The sequence below is a fragment of the Delphinapterus leucas genome, unplaced genomic scaffold (genome assembly GCF_059928025.1).
Source record: "Delphinapterus leucas isolate spDelLeu-1000000601 "Yukka" unplaced genomic scaffold, BTC_Dleu_Yukka2 spDelLeu_asBTCV2_sq31, whole genome shotgun sequence".
NCBI classification, from domain to species: Eukaryota; Metazoa; Chordata; class Mammalia; order Artiodactyla; family Monodontidae; genus Delphinapterus; species Delphinapterus leucas.
In genome coordinates this window covers 2,566,108-2,583,582 of record NW_028322240.1, presented here as the reverse complement: position 1 = coordinate 2,583,582, position 17,475 = coordinate 2,566,108, and positions in this window count along the sequence as shown.

Sequence of the window (17,475 nt, the reverse complement as noted above, 5' to 3'; positions counted from 1 at the left end):
CTGGTGTGAAGACAGTCCTGCCTGGTTCTGATGCCCTTGGTGATGTGGGCCCTCTGGTGAGAGTCTTACCCTGGCTGGGTTCCTCACCATTCTGTGAGGTAGGCCCTCAGCTGTGAGGTCACTCCTGCCTGGCTGTTGCACGTCACCTTGGCGACATGGGCCCTCAGTTGGGAGTTGGTGCCTGCTTGGGGTCTCCTCCCCTTGGTAATGAGGGCCCTCTGGCGTCAGGCCCTAACTTCTGGGCTCCCAAAATTCTCTGATGTGCGCCCTGTGGTGCGAGTACACTTCTGCCAGGGCCCCAACCACATGGGAATGTGGGCCTTCTGCTCTAAGGTCCCAACGGCTGGGTTGCTCACAGTTTCATGATGAGGCCCCTCTGTTTTGAGTTCAGTCAGGCCTGGATCCCATAGCCTCGCTGCTCCTGGCCACCTGCTGGGAGGTTCCAACTGCGGGATTCCTCACCTTTTTTACGCTATGGGCCCTCTGTTTGGAGGCTCCTCCTGCCTGCCTCACTCCCATCCCCTTGGTGATGTGTGTCCTGTAGTTTGAGGCCACGTGTGCTGGGTCCGTCACATTTCGGTGATGTGGCCACACTGGTGTGAGGACACTCCTGCCTGGTTTCCATTCCCTTGGTGATGTGGGCCCTCCGGTGAGAGTCTGATCCTCTTTGGGTTCCTCACACTTTTGTGTGATTGGCCCTCTGCTCTGAGGTCACTCCTGCCTGGCTGGCACACCCCGCATTGGCGACGTCGGCCTTCTGGTAGCAGTTGGAGCTTGCTGGGAGCCTCCTCTCCTCAGTGATGAGGGCCCTCTGGCGTCCGGCCCTAACTGCTGGGCTCCCCACCTTTTCTGATGTGTGCCCACTGGTGCGATGACACTCCTGCTTGGTTCCGTTCCCCATGGGGATGTGGGCCTTGTGCTCTGAGGTTACAACGGCTGGGTTGCTTACAGTATCACGATGAGAGCCCTCTGTTGTGAGTTCATCACTGCCTGAATCCCATAGCCTCGGTGCTCTGGGCCGCCTGCTGGGATGTTCCAACTGCTGGATTCCTCACCTTTTTTATACAATGGGCCATGTGTTTTGAGGTTAATCCTGCCTGCCTCGCTCCGAGACCCATGGTGATGTGGGTCCTCTGGTTTGAGGCCACATGTGCTGGGTACCTCAACTTTCGATGATGTGGCCCCACGGGTGTGAGGACACTCCTGCCTGGTTCCCAGCCCCTTGCTTATGTGGGCACTCTGGTGAGAGTCTGATCCTGACTGGGTTCCTTACCCTTCTGTGAGGTGGGCCCTCTGATGTGAGGTCACTCCTGCCTGGATGTCTCATGTCGCCTTGGTGACGTAGGCCCTCTGTTGGCCACTGAAGCATGCTGGGAGCCTCCTACCCTCTTTAATAAGGGCCCTGGAAGAAACGCATATGCCCTTTTTGACCAAGTGCATCATTGTCGAAGTTCTGCCTCTTCTCCTATACTTTCAGAGGACTTCCCGTCTACCTCCTGAAATCGTATTCCTGGAATTCTGCCCCGCGTTCAAGTCCTCTTTGCAGCCTTACTTCAATATATTTTTGGACGATAGCTGTCATTTATAACTCTGCAGGTTTGTGAATTACAGTGCCCCTGAGCTCCTTTCTTCAACTCGCTTTCTTGTGAGCTGGCCGCAAAACTGCAGGATTGCTTCAGGCCCTAATCTGGTTCCGGCATGGCATGCTGAGCCTTTGGCTAATTCCTCTTCCTGGTGGGAAATGAGCGTTAAATTTGTTCGTGCAGACACCTACAGCTAATCTCTCATTGGTTCTCCCTATTCCTGTTCATCTTGCGCAGAAATTCCAAACTGTGCCAAACAGGAGTTTAAAGGCACTGACTCTCCAAGTGGGCAGAGTGTTAGTAAAGCATCTGGAATGGTAAAACCGAGTAGGAGGGGACAAAAACTGAGATGCATTTAAAAAGGTTTCCCGGTCACACGGTGGACCATATTCTGTGTTTCCCATGCGTGTTTTACCTGAAGGAAGAATCCCTTCAACCTGGAGAGTTGGGACCCATGGAATGGGTACCATGCAGTATGACTTCAAAGGGTTGCCTTTGCTCACCGAACGTCACCAATGTTATCAGCCCGAAGTGTCCAGCCTTATGTCTCACTCAGCTCGGGGTGTAGATGTGGTAATTCCAGGTTGCATCACAAGCCCTGAGTGAATTATTTAAGAATTGCTCTCTATTTCACTGTCATTGTGTTTTGTTTTCAAAATTTATTTTGATAATGGGATTTATCGGATTTTCGCTGCTGCGTTTAGGCCGCTGTACACACGCTTGATTTCCTTATGGAGACATATAAATCCATGGGTTTTAAGATTCTTACTTGTCAGGTATGTTCCCAGGCGTTGAATATGGGGTGTTGAGTACATTTCATTGAGCAAGGAGTAGGTCTTATCTATTATATATTTGGCTTATGGAACGGTATCGGTGCTAATTTCAATCTCTGGTTTTATGCAGCACCCCAACTCACCTTTCCCCATTAGCAAGCATAATTTGGTTTTCTAAATTTGAGACCCTGTTCTGTTTTGTAATTCAGTTCATGTGTAGCCAAGTTTACATTCCGTGTATTAGTGATATCTTATGATGTTTCTTTTTCTGTGTGACTTATTTCTCGTAGAATCATCGTTCCTGAATCCACTCATTATGCCGCTACGGACCTGATGACGTAGATTTCATTGCTGAGTGATATTCCATTGTACGTGCGTACCACAACTTCTTTATCCATTTTTTGCTTTCTCAGATAGTTAACTTATACCGTAGACAATGTTCTTGTAAACAGAGCCATCCCAAACTTTGGGGTGGCTGTGTGTTTTTGATTTTAATTTCCCTAAGCTATAGGACCATAAGTGGAAGTGCCATAGGCTGTGTTGCTTTGTTTCCTACGTGTTTCAGGAAACACCATACACTTCTCCAGAGTGGCTGTTGGCAATTTACATCCCGCCCATCAGCATAACAAGGCTCCCTGTTCTCCATGACCTGTCCTGCCTTTCTGGATTTTACACTTTGTTCAGATGGCCCTTTTGACCGGTGGGCAGTGAGACTTCATTGTAGTGCAGATTTCCTTTACACGCTTGCTTGGTGGCCAAAAAGGGCGTATGCGTTTTTTCCTGAATATATTCAGGAAAAAACGCATACGCGCTTTTTGGCCAAGTGCATCATTGTCAACATTCTGCCTCTTTTCCTATGCTTTAAGTGCAATTCCTGTCTACCCCCTGAAATCGTTTTCCTGAAATTCTGCCCCGCTTTCAAGTCCTCTTCGAAGACTTACTTCAATACATTTTTGGATGATAGCTGTCATTCATAACTCTGCAGGTTTGTGAATTTCAGTGGCCCTGAGCTCCTTTCTTCAACTCACTTTCTTGTGAGCTGGCTGCAAAACCGCAGGATTGCTTAGGGCGCTAATCTGTTTCTGGCAGGGCACGCTGAGCCTTTGGTTAATTCCTCTTCCTGGTGGGAAATGAACGTTCCATTTGCCCGTGTAGGCACCTACAGCTAGTCTCTCATTGGTTCTCCCTATTACTGTACATCTTGCGCAGAAATTGCAAACTGTGCCCAACAGGAGGTTAATGGCACTGACTCTCCAAGTGGGGAGAGTGTTAGTAAAGCGTCTGGAATGATGAACCCGAGTACCAGGGGACGAAAACTGAGATGCATTTGAAAACGTTTTCCGGTCACACAGTGCACAGTACTGTGGGTTTCCCATGCATGTTTTAGCTGAAGGAAGAATCCCTTAAACCTGGAGAGTTGGGACCCATGTAATGGGTACCATGCAGTATGACTTCAAAGGGTCTGCGTTTGCTCAACGAACCTCACCAATGCTATCAGCCCGAAGTGTCCAGCCTTATGTCTCACCCAGCTCTGGATGTAGATGTGGTAAATCCAGGTTGCATCACATGCCCTGAATGAATTATTTAAGAATTGCTCTCTATTTCACTGTCATTGTGTTTTGTTTTTGTAATTCATTTTGATAATGGGATTTATTGGATTTTCTCTGCTGCGTTCATGCAGCTGTACACACGCTTGATTGTCTTAAGGAGACATATAAATCCATGGGTTTGAAGATTCTTACTAGTCAGGTGTATTCCTAGGCGTTGAATATGAGGTGTTTAGTCCATTTCGTTGAGCAAGGGGTAGGTCTTGACTATTACATATTTGGCTTATGGAAAGGTATCTGTGCTAATTTCTATCCCTGCTTTTATGCAGCACCCCAACACACTTTTCCCCTTAAGCATGCATAAGTTGGTTTTCTAAATTTGAGACCCTGTTCTGTTTTGTAATTCAGTTCATGTGTAGCCAAGTTTACATTCCGTGTATTAGTGATAACTTATGATGTTTCATTTTCTGTGTGACTTATTTCACTTAGAATCATCGTACCTGAATCCACTCATTATGCCGCGACGGGCCTGATGAAATAGATTTCATTGGTGAGTGATATTCCTTTGTAAGTACGTACCACACTTCTTTATCCATTTTTCGCTTTCTGGGATATTTAACTTGCTCCGTAGACGAGGTTCTTGTAAACAGAGCCGTCCGACACTTTGGGGTGGCTGTCTGTGTTTGATTTTAATTTCCGTGATCTATAAGACCATAAGTGGAAGTGCCATAGTCTCCGTTGCTTTGTTTCTTAGGTGTTTCAGGAAACACCATACACTTCTCCAGAGTGGCTGTTGGCATTTACATCCCGCCCATCAGCAATACAAGGCTCCCTGTTCTCCATGGCCTCTCCTGTGTTTCTGGTTTTTACACTTTTTTCAGATGGCCCTTTTGACGAATGGGAAATGAGACTTCATTGTAGTGCGGATTTCCATTTCTCGAGTGCTTGGTTGGCCAAAAAGTGCATATGTGTTTTTTCCTGAATATATTCAGGAAAAAATGTTTACGCACTTTTGTCCAAGTGCATCACTGTCAAAGATCTGCCGCTTTTCACATGCTTTAAATGCAATTCCAATCTACCTCCTGAAATATGATTCCTGCAATTCTGCCTCGTTTTCAAGTCCTCTTTGCAGACTTACTTCCATATATTTTTGCCAATAGCTGTCATTTATAACTCTGCAGGTTTGTGAATTACAGTGCCCGTGATTTCCTTTCTTAACTCGTTTCCTTGAAAACTGGCCACAGAACCGCAGGTTTGCTTCAGGCCGTAATCAGGGTCCGGCACGGCACTCTGAGACTTTGGTTCATTCCACTTCCTGGTGGGAAATTAGAGTTAAATGTGCCCCTCCAGACACCTGCCACACTCCTAGCCCCTTGGTGATGTGTGTCCTCTGGTTTGAGGCCACGTGTGCTGGGTCCCTCACCTTTCGATGATGTGGCCCCACTGGTGTGAGGACACTCCTGCCTGGTTCCTATCCCCTTGGTGATGTGGGCCCTCTGGTGAGAGTCTAATCCTGGCTGGGTTCCTCCCACTTCTGTGAGGTGGGCCCTCTGCTGTGAGGTCACTCCTGCCTGGCTGGCACACCCCGCCTTGGCAATGTCGGCCCTCTTGTGGCAGTTGGAGCCTGCTCGGAGCCTCCTCCCTTCGGTGATGACGGCCCTCTGGCGTCAGGCCCTAACTGCTGGGTACCCACATTTTCTGATACGTGCTAAGTGGTGCGAGGACACTCGTGCCATGTTCCCAACCCCATGGGGATGTGGGCCTTCTGCTCTGAGGTCCCAACGGCTGGGTTGCTCACAGTTTCATGATGTGGGCCCTCGGCTGTGAGTTCACTGCGGCCTGGATGACATAGACTCGGTGCTCTTGGCCGCCTGCTGGGAGGTTCCCACTGCACGATTCCTCAGCTTTTTTATTCTATTGTCCCTGTGTTGTGAGTCTACTCCTGCCTGCCTCACTCCGAGCCCCTTGGAGATCTGGATCCTCTGGTTTAGGCCACATGTGCTGGGTTCCTCACCTTTCTATGATGTGGCCACCCTGGTGTGAAGACAGTCCTGCCTGGTTCTGATGCCCTTGGTGATGTGGGCCCTCTGGTGAGAGTCTTACCCTGGCTGGGTTCCTCACCATTCTGTGAGGTAGGCCCTCAGCTGTGAGGTCACTCCTGCCTGGCTGTTGCACGTCACCTTGGCGACATGGGCCCTCAGTTGGGAGTTGGTGCCTGCTTGGGGTCTCCTCCCCTTGGTAATGAGGGCCCTCTGGCGTCAGGCCCTAACTTCTGGGCTCCCAAAATTCTCTGATGTGCGCCCTGTGGTGCGAGTACACTTCTGCCAGGGCCCCAACCACATGGGAATGTGGGCCTTCTGCTCTAAGGTCCCAACGGCTGGGTTGCTCACAGTTTCATGATGAGGCCCCTCTGTTTTGAGTTCAGTCAGGCCTGGATCCCATAGCCTCGCTGCTCCTGGCCACCTGCTGGGAGGTTCCAACTGCGGGATTCCTCACCTTTTTTACGCTATGGGCCCTCTGTTTGGAGGCTCCTCCTGCCTGCCTCACTCCCATCCCCTTGGTGATGTGTGTCCTGTAGTTTGAGGCCACGTGTGCTGGGTCCGTCACATTTCGGTGATGTGGCCACACTGGTGTGAGGACACTCCTGCCTGGTTTCCATTCCCTTGGTGATGTGGGCCCTCCGGTGAGAGTCTGATCCTCTTTGGGTTCCTCACACTTTTGTGTGATTGGCCCTCTGCTCTGAGGTCACTCCTGCCTGGCTGGCACACCCCGCATTGGCGACGTCGGCCTTCTGGTAGCAGTTGGAGCTTGCTGGGAGCCTCCTCTCCTCAGTGATGAGGGCCCTCTGGCGTCCGGCCCTAACTGCTGGGCTCCCCACCTTTTCTGATGTGTGCCCACTGGTGCGATGACACTCCTGCTTGGTTCCCTTCCCCATGGGGATGTGGGCCTTGTGCTCTGAGGTTACAACGGCTGGGTTGCTTACAGTATCACGATGAGAGCCCTCTGTTGTGAGTTCATCACTGCCTGGATCCCATAGCCTCGGTGCTCTGGGCCGCCTGCTGGGATGTTCCAACTGCTGGATTCCTCACCTTTTTTATACAATGGGCCATGTGTTTTGAGGTTAATCCTGCCTGCCTCGCTCCGAGACCCATGGTGATGTGGGTCCTCTGGTTTGAGGCCACATGTGCTGGGTTCCTCACCTTTGGCTGATGTGGCCCCACTGGTGTGAGGACACTCCTGCCTGGTTCCCATCCCCTTGGTGATGTGGGCCCTCCGGTGAGAGTCTGATCCTGGTTGGGTTCCTCACACTTCTGTGAGGTGGGCCCTCTTCTCTGAGGTCACTCCTGCCTGGCTGGCACACCCCGCCTTGGCGACGTCGGCCCTCTGGTGGGATTTAGTGCCTGCTGGGTGTCTCCTCCCCTTGGTAATGAGGGCCCTCTGGCGTCAGGCCCTAACTCCTGGGCTCCCAATATTTTCTGATATGCGCCCTGTGGTTCGAGTACACTCCTGCCAGGTTCCCAACCCCATGGGAATGTGGGCCTTCTGCTCTGAGGTCCCAACCGTGGGTTACTCAGTTTCATGATGAGGGCCCTCTGCTGCGAGTTCTCTCCGGCCTGGATCCCATAGCCTCGCTGCTCTTGGCCACCTGCTGGGAGGTTACAACTGCGGGATTCCTCACCTTTTTTCTTCTATGGGCCCTCTGTTTTGAGACTCCTCCTGCCTGCCTCACTCCCAGCCCCTTGGTGATGTGTGTCCTCTGGTTTGAGGCCACGTATGCTGGGTCCCTCGCCTTTCGATGATGTGGCCCCACTGATGTGAGGACACTCCTGCCTGGTTCCTATCCCCTTGATGATGTGGGCCCTCTGGTGAGAGTCTGATCCTGGCTGGGTTCCTCACCCTTCTGTGAGGGGGGCCCTCTGCTGTGAGGTCACTCCTGCCTGGCTGGCACACCCCACCTGGGCAACATCGGCCCTCTTGTGGCAGTTGGAGCCTGCTGGGAACCTCCCCTCGGTGATGGGGGCCCTCTTGCCTCAGGCCCTAACTGCTGGGCACCCACATTTTCTGATACGTGCTAAGTGGTGCGAGGACACTCTTGCGAGGTTCCCATCCCCATGGGCAGGTGGGCCTTCTCTTCTAAGGTCCCAACACCTGTGTTGTTCACCGTTTCATGATGTTGGCTCTCTGGTGTTAGTTCACCCAGGCCTAGATCCCATAGACTCTGTGCTCTGAGCGGCCTGCTGGGAGGTTCCTACTGCTGGATTCCTTACCTCTTTTATTCTTTGGGTCCTGTGTTTTCATGCTCCTACTTCCTGACTCACTTCCAGCCCATTTGTGATGTAGGTCCTCTGGTTTAAAGCCACATGTACCGGTTTCCTCACCTTTATTGATGTGGCCCCACTGGTGTGAGGACACTCCTGCCTGGTTCCCATCCCCTTGGTGATGGGGGCCCTCTGGTGAGAGTCTGATCCTGTCTGGATTCCTCACACTTCTGGGAGGTGGGCCCTCTGCTGTGAGGTCACTCCTGCCTGGCTGGCACACGTCACCTTGGCGATGTGGGCCCTCAGTTGGGAGTTGGTGCCTGCTGGGAGTCTCCTCCCCTCGGTAATGAGGGCCCTCTGGCGTCAGGCCCTAACTCATGGGCTCCCAAAATTTTCTGATGTGCGCCCTGTCGTGCGAGTACACTCCAGCCAGGGTCCCATCCCCATGGGGATGTGGGCTTTCTGCTCTGAGGTCCCAAAGCCTGGGGTGCTCACAGTGTCAGAATGTGGGCCCTCTGCTGTGAGTTCACTCCGGCATGGATCCCATAGCCTCGGTGCTCTGGGCCACCTGCTTGGAGCTTCCAGCTGCGGGGTTCCTCACCTTTTTTATTCTATGGGCGCTCTGTTGTGAGTTTCCTCCTGCATGCCTCACTCCCAGCCCTTTCGTGGTGTGTGTCCCCTTGTTTGAGGCCACATGTGCTGTGTTCCTCACCTTTCGCTGATGTGGCCCCACTGGTGTGAGGACACTCCTGCCTGGTTTCCATCCCATTGGTGATGTGGGCGCTCTGGTTAGAGTCTGATCCTGTTTGGGCTCCTCACACTTCTGTGAGGTGGGCCCTCTGCTGTGAGGTAACTCCTGCCTGGCTTGCTCCCATTGCCTTGGTGACGTCGGCCCTCTGGTGGCATTTGGAGCCTGCTGGTAGCCTCCTCTCCTCAGTGATGAGGGCCCTCTGGCGTCAGGCCATAACTGCTGGGTTCCCACATTTTCTGATACGTGCTAAGTTGTGCGAGGACACTCCTGCGAGGTTCCCATCCCCAGGGGGATGTGGGCCTTCTGCTCTGAGGTCCCACTGGCTGGGTTGCTCACAGTTTCATGATGTGGGCCCTCTGCTGTGAGTTCACTGTGGCCTGGATCCCATAGACTCCATGCTCTGGACCACCTGCTGGGAGGTCCAAACTGCTGGATTCCTCACATTTTTTATTCTGTGGGCCCTGTGTTGTTAGGCTACTCCTGCCTGCCTCACTCGGAGCACCTTGGAAATGTGGGTCCTCTGGTTTAGGCCACATGTGCTGGGTTCCTCACCTTTCTATAATGTGGCCACACTGGTGTGAGGACACTCCTGCCTTGTTCCGATCCCCTTGGTGATGTGGGCCCTCTGGTGAGAGTCTTATCCTGGCTGGGTTCCTCACCCTTCTGTGAGGTAGGCCCTCTGCTGTGAGGTCAATCCTGCCTGGCTGGCACACGTCAACTTGGCGACGTGGGACCTCAGTTGGGAGTTGGTGCCTGCTGGGAGTCTCCTCCCCTCGGTAATGAGGGCCCTCTGGCGTCAGACCCTAACTCCTGGGCTCCCAAAATTTTCTGATGTGCGCCCTGTGGTGCGAGTACACTCCTGCCAGGATCCCAACCCCATGGGAATGTGGGTCTTCTGCTCTGAGGTCCCAATGGTACGTTCCTCAGTTTCATGATGAGGGCCCTCTGGTGTGAGTTCACTCCGGCATGGACCCCATAGCCTCGCTGCTCCTGGCCTCCTGCGGGGAGGTTCCAACTGTGGGATTCCTCACCTTTTTCCTTCTATGGGCCCTCTGTTTTGAGACTCCTCCTGCCTGCCTCACTCCCAGCCCCTTGGTGATGTGTGTCCTCTGGTTTGAGGCCACGTGTGCTGGGTCCCTCACCTTTCGATGATGTGGCCCCACTGGTGTGAGGACACTCCTGCCTGGTTCCTATCCCCTTGGTGATGTGGGCCCTCTGGTGAGAGTCTGATCCTGGCTGGGTTCCTCCCACTTCTGTGAGGTGGGCCCTCTGCTGTGAGGTCACTCCTGCCTGGCTGGCACACCCCGCCTTGGCAATGTCGGCCCTCTTGTGGCAGTTGGAGCCTGCTCGGAGCCTCCTCCCCTCGGTGATGACGGCCCTCTGGCGTCAGGCCCTAACTGCTGGGTACCCACATTTTCTGATACGTGCTAAGTGGTGCGAGGACACTCGTGCCATGTTCCCAACCCCATGGGGATGTGGGCCTTCTGCTCTGAGGTCCCAACGGCTGGGTTGCTCACAGTTTCATGATGTGGGCCCTCGGCTGTGAGTTCACTGCGGCCTGGATGACATAGACTCGGTGCTCTTGGCCGCCTGCTGGGAGGTTCCCACTGCACGATTCCTCAGCTTTTTTATTCTATTGTCCCTGTGTTGTGAGTCTACTCCTGCCTGCCTCACTCCGAGCCCCTTGGAGATCTGGATCCTCTGGTTTAGGCCACATGTGCTGGGTTCCTCACCTTTCTATGATGTGGCCACCCTGGTGTGAAGACAGTCCTGCCTGGTTCTGATGCCCTTGGTGATGTGGGCCCTCTGGTGAGAGTCTTACCCTGGCTGGGTTCCTCACCATTCTGTGAGGTAGGCCCTCAGCTGTGAGGTCACTCCTGCCTGGCTGTTGCACGTCACCTTGGCGACATGGGCCCTCAGTTGGGAGTTGGTGCCTGCTTGGGGTCTCCTCCCCTTGGTAATGAGGGCCCTCTGGCGTCAGGCCCTAACTTCTGGGCTCCCAAAATTCTCTGATGTGCGCCCTGTGGTGCGAGTACACTTCTGCCAGGGCCCCAACCACATGGGAATGTGGGCCTTCTGCTCTAAGGTCCCAACGGCTGGGTTGCTCACAGTTTCATGATGAGGCCCCTCTGTTTTGAGTTCAGTCAGGCCTGGATCCCATAGCCTCGCTGCTCCTGGCCACCTGCTGGGAGGTTCCAACTGCGGGATTCCTCACCTTTTTTACGCTATGGGCCCTCTGTTTGGAGGCTCCTCCTGCCTGCCTCACTCCCATCCCCTTGGTGATGTGTGTCCTGTAGTTTGAGGCCACGTGTGCTGGGTCCGTCACATTTCGGTGATGTGGCCACACTGGTGTGAGGACACTCCTGCCTGGTTTCCATTCCCTTGGTGATGTGGGCCCTCCGGTGAGAGTCTGATCCTCTTTGGGTTCCTCACACTTTTGTGTGATTGGCCCTCTGCTCTGAGGTCACTCCTGCCTGGCTGGCACACCCCGCATTGGCGACGTCGGCCTTCTGGTAGCAGTTGGAGCTTGCTGGGAGCCTCCTCTCCTCAGTGATGAGGGCCCTCTGGCGTCCGGCACTAACTGCTGGGCTCCCCACCTTTTCTGATGTGTGCCCACTGGTGCGATGACACTCCTGCTTGGTTCCCTTCCCCATGGGGATGTGGGCCTTGTGCTCTGAGGTTACAACGGCTGGGTTGCTTACAGTATCACGATGAGAGCCCTCTGTTGTGAGTTCATCACTGCCTGGATCCCATAGCCTCGGTGCTCTGGGCCGCCTGCTGGGATGTTCCAACTGCTGGATTCCTCACCTTTTTTATACAATGGGCCATGTGTTTTGAGGTTAATCCTGCCTGCCTCGCTCCGAGACCCATGGTGATGTGGGTCCTCTGGTTTGAGGCCACATGTGCTGGGTACCTCAACTTTCGATGATGTGGCCCCACGGGTGTGAGGACACTCGTGCCTGATTCCCAGCCCCTTGCTTATGTGGGCACTCTGGTGAGAGTCTGATCATGACTGGGTTCCTTACCCTTCTGTGAGATGGGCGCTCTGATGTGAGGTCACTCCTGCCTGGATGGCTCACATCGCCTTGGCGACGTAGGCCCTCTGTTGGCCACTGAAGCATGCTGGGAGCCTCCTACCCTCTTTAATGAGGGCCCTGGAAGAAACGCATATGCCCTTTTTGACCAAGTGCATCATTGTCGAAGTTCTGCCTCTTCTCCTATACTTTCAGAGGACTTCCCGTCTACCTCCTGAAATCGTATTCCTGGAATTCTGCCCCGCGTTCAAGTCCTCTTTGCAGCCTTACTTCAATATATTTTTGGACGATAGCTGTCATTTATAACTCTGCAGGTTTGTGAATTACAGTGCCCCTGAGCTCCTTTCTTCAACTCGCTTTCTTGTGAGCTGGCCGCAAAACCGCAGGATTGCTTCAGGCCCTAATCTGGTTCCGGCACGGCATGCTGAGCCTTTGGCTAATTCCTCTTCCTGGTGGGAAATGAGCGTTAAATTTGTTCGTGCAGACACCTACAGCTAATCTCTCATTGGTTCTCCCTATTCCTGTTCATCTTGCGCAGAAATTCCAAACTGTGCCAAACAGGAGGTTAAAGGCACTGACTCTCCAAGTGGGCAGAGTGTTAGTAAAGCGTCTGGAATGGTAAAACCGAGTAGGAGGGGACGAAAACTGAGATGCATTTAAAAAGGTTTCCCGGTCACACGGTGGACCATATTCTGGGTTTCCCATGCGTGTTTTACCTGAAGGAAGAATCCCTTCAACCTGGAGAGTTGGGACCCATGGAATGGGTACCATGCAGTATGACTTCAAAGGGTTGCCTTTGCTCACCGAACGTCACCAATGTTATCAGCCCGAAGTGTCCAGCCTTATGTCTCACTCAGCTCGGGGTGTAGATGTGGTAATTCCAGGTTGCATCACAAGCCCTGAGTGAATTATTTAAGAATTGCTCTCTATTTCACTGTCATTGTGTTTTGTTTTCAAAATTTATTTTGATAATGGGATTTATCGGATTTTCGCTGCTGCGTTTAGGCCGCTGTACACACGCTTGATTTCCTTATGGAGACATATAAATCCATGGGTTTTAAGATTCTTACTTGTCAGGTATGTTCCCAGGCGTTGAATATGGGGTGTTGAGTACATTTCATTGAGCAAGGAGTAGGTCTTATCTATTATATATTTGGCTTATGGAACGGTATCGGTGCTAATTTCAATCTCTGGTTTTATGCAGCACCCCAACTCACCTTTCCCCATTAGCAAGCATAATTTGGTTTTCTAAATTTGAGACCCTGTTCTGTTTTGTAATTCAGTTCATGTGTAGCCAAGTTTACATTCCGTGTATTAGTGATATCTTATGATGTTTCTTTTTCTGTGTGACTTATTTCTCGTAGAATCATCGTTCCTGAATCCACTCATTATGCCGCTACGGACCTGATGACGTAGATTTCATTGCTGAGTGATATTCCATTGTACGTGCGTACCACAACTTCTTTATCCATTTTTTGCTTTCTCAGATAGTTAACTTATACCGTAGACAATGTTCTTGTAAACAGAGCCATCCCAGACTTTGGGGTGGCTGTGTGTTTTTGATTTTAATTTCCCTAAGCTATAGGACCATAAGTGGAAGTGCCATAGGCTGTGTTGCTTTGTTTCCTACATGTTTCAGGAAACACCATACACTTCTCCAGAGTGGCTGTTGGCAATTTACATCCCGCCCATCAGCATAACAAGGCTCCCTGTTCTCCATGACCTGTCCTGCCTTTCTGGATTTTACACTTTGTTCAGATGGCCCTTTTGACCGGTGGGCAGTGAGACTTCATTGTAGTGCAGATTTCCTTTACACGCTTGCTTGGTGGCCAAAAAGGGCGTATGCGTTTTTTCCTGAATATATTCAGGAAAAAACGCATACGCGCTTTTTGGCCAAGTGCATCATTGTCAACATTCTGCCTCTTTTCCTATGCTTTAAGTGCAATTCCTGTTTACCCAATGAAATCGTTTTCCTGAAATTCTGCCCCGCTTTCAAGTCCTCTTCGAAGACTTACTTCAATACATTTTTGGATGATAGCTGTCATTCATAACTCTGCAGGTTTGTGAATTTCAGTGGCCCTGAGCTCCTTTCTTCAACTCACTTTCTTGTGAGCTGGCTGCAAAACCGCAGGATTGCTTAGGGCGCTAATCTGTTTCTGGCAGGGCACGCTGAGCCTTTGGTTAATTCCTCTTCCTGGTGGGAAATGAGCGTTCCATTTGCCCGTGTAGGCACCTACAGCTAGTCTCTCATTGGTTCTCCCTATTACTGTACATCTTGCGCAGAAATTGCAAACTGTGCCCAACAGGAGGTTAATGGCACTGACTCTCCAAGTGGGGAGAGTGTTAGTAAAGCGTCTGGAATGATGAACCCGAGTACCAGGGGACGAAAACTGAGATGCATTTGAAAACGTTTTCCGGTCACACAGTGCACAGTACTGTGGGTTTCCCATGCATGTTTTAGCTGAAGGAAGAATCCCTTAAACCTGGAGAGTTGGGACCCATGTAATGGGTACCATGCAGTATGACTTCAAAGGGTCTGCGTTTGCTCAACGAACCTCACCAATGCTATCAGCCCGAAGTGTCCAGCCTTATGTCTCACCCAGCTCTGGATGTAGATGTGGTAAATCCAGGTTGCATCACATGCCCTGAATGAATTATTTAAGAATTGCTCTCTATTTCACTGTCATTGTGTTTTGTTTTTGTAATTCATTTTGATAATGGGATTTATTGGATTTTCTCTGCTGCGTTCATGCAGCTGTACACACGCTTGATTGTCTTAAGGAGACATATAAATCCATGGGTTTGAAGATTCTTACTAGTCAGGTGTATTCCTAGGCGTTGAATATGAGGTGTTTAGTCCATTTCGTTGAGCAAGGGGTAGGTCTTGACTATTACATATTTGGCTTATGGAAAGGTATCTGTGCTAATTTCTATCCCTGCTTTTATGCAGCACCCCAACACACTTTTCCCCTTAAGCATGCATAAGTTGGTTTTCTAAATTTGAGACCCTGTTCTGTTTTGTAATTCAGTTCATGTGTAGCCAAGTTTACATTCCGTGTATTAGTGATAACTTATGATGTTTCATTTTCTGTGTGACTTATTTCACTTAGAATCATCGTACCGGAATCCACTCATTATGCCGCGACGGGCCTGATGAAATAGATTTCATTGGTGAGTGATATTCCTTTGTAAGTACGTACCACACTTCTTTATCCATTTTTCGCTTTCTGGGATATTTAACTTGTTCCGTAGACGAGGTTCTTGTAAACAGAGCCGTCCGACACTTTGGGGTGGCTGTCTGTGTTTGATTTTAATTTCCGTGATCTATAAGACCATAAGTGGAAGTGCCATAGTCTCCGTTGCTTTGTTTCTTAGGTGTTTCAGGAAACACCATACACTTCTCCAGAGTGGCTGTTGGCATTTACATCCCGCCCATCAGCAATACAAGGCTCCCTGTTCTCCATGGCCTGTCCTGTGTTTCTGGTTTTTACACTTTTTTCAGATGGCCCTTTTGACGAATGGGAAATGAGACTTCATTGTAGTGCCGATTTCCATTTCTCGAGTGCTTGGTTGGCCAAAAAGTGCATATGTGTTTTTTCCTGAATATATTCAGGAAAAAATGTTTACGCACTTTTGTCCAAGTGCATCACTGTCAAAGATCTGCCGCTTTTCACATGCTTTAAATGCAATTCCAATCTACCTCCTGAAATATGATTCCTGCAATTCTGCCTCGTTTTCAAGTCCTCTTTGCAGACTTACTTCCATATATTTTTGCCAATAGCTGTCATTTATAACTCTGCAGGTTTGTGAATTACAGTGCCCGTGATTTCCTTTCTTAACTCGTTTCCTTGAAAACTGGCCACAGAACCGCAGGTTTGCTTCAGGCCGTAATCAGGGTCCGGCACGGCACTCTGAGACTTTGGTTCATTCCACTTCCTGGTGGGAAATTAGAGTTAAATGTGCCCCTCCAGACACCTGCCTCACTCCTAGCCCCTTGGTGATGTGTGTCCTCTGGTTTGAGGCCACATGTGCTGGGTTCCTCACCTTTGGCTGATGTGGCCCCATTGGTGTGAGGACACTCCTGCCTGGTTCCCATCCCCTTGGTGATGTGGGCCCTCCGGTGAGAGTCTGATCCTGGTTGGGTTCCTCACACTTCTGTGAGGTGGGCCCTCTTCTCTGAGGTCACTCCTGCCTGGCTGGCACACCCCGCCTTGGCGACGTCGGCCCTCTGGTGGGATTTAGTGCCTGCTGGGTGTCTCCTCCCCTCGGTAATGAGGGCCCTCTGGCGTCAGGCCCTAACTCCTGGGCTCCCAATATTTTCTGATATGCGCCCTGTGGTTCGAGTACACTCCTGCCAGGTTCCCAACCCCATGGGAATGTGGGCCTTCTGCTCTGAGGTCCCAACCGTGGGTTACTCAGTTTCATGATGAGGGCCCTCTGCTGCGAGTTCTCTCCGGCCTGGATCCCATAGCCTCGCTGCTCTTGGCCACCTGCTGGGAGGTTACAACTGCGGGATTCCTCACCTTTTTTCTTCTATGGGCCCTCTGTTTTGAGACTCCTCCTGCCTGCCTCACTCCCAGCCCCTTGGTGATGTGTGTCCTCTGGTTTGAGGCCACGTATGCTGGGTCCCTCGCCTTTCGATGATGTGGCCCCACTGATGTGAGGACACTCCTGCCTGGTTCCTATCCCCTTGATGATGTGGGCCCTCTGGTGAGAGTCTGATCCTGGCTGGGTTCCTCACCCTTCTGTGAGGGGGGCCCTCTGCTGTGAGGTCACTCCTGCCTGGCTGGCACACCCCACCTGGGCAACATCGGCCCTCTTGTGGCAGTTGGAGCCTGCTGGGAACCTCCCCTCGGTGATGGGGGCCCTCTTGCCTCAGGCCCTAACTGCTGGGCACCCACATTTTCTGATACGTGCTAAGTGGTGCGAGGACACTCTTGCGAGGTTCCCATCCCCATGGGCAGGTGGGCCTTCTCTTCTAAGGTCCCAACACCTGTGTTGTTCACCGTTTCATGATGTTGGCTCTCTGGTGTTAGTTCACCCAGGCCTAGATCCCATAGACTCTGTGCTCTGAGCGGCCTGCTGGGAGGTTCCTACTGCTGGATTCCTTACCTCTTTTATTCTTTGGGTCCTGTGTTTTCATGCTCCTACTTCCTGACTCACTTCCAGCCCATTTGTGATGTAGGTCCTCTGGTTTAAAGCCACATGTACCGGTTTCCTCACCTTTATTGATGTGGCCCCACTGGTGTGAGGACACTCCTGCCTGGTTCCCATCCCCTTGGTGATGGGGGCCCTCTGGTGAGAGTCTGATCCTGTCTGGATTCCTCACACTTCTGGGAGGTGGGCCCTCTGCTGTGAGGTCACTCCTGCCTGGCTGGCACACGTCACCTTGGCGATGTGGGCCCTCAGTTGGGAGTTGGTGCCTGCTGGGAGTCTCCTCCCCTCGGTAATGAGGGCCCTCTGGCGTCAGGCCCTAACTCATGGGCTCCCAAAATTTTCTGATGTGCGCCCTGTCGTGCGAGTACAC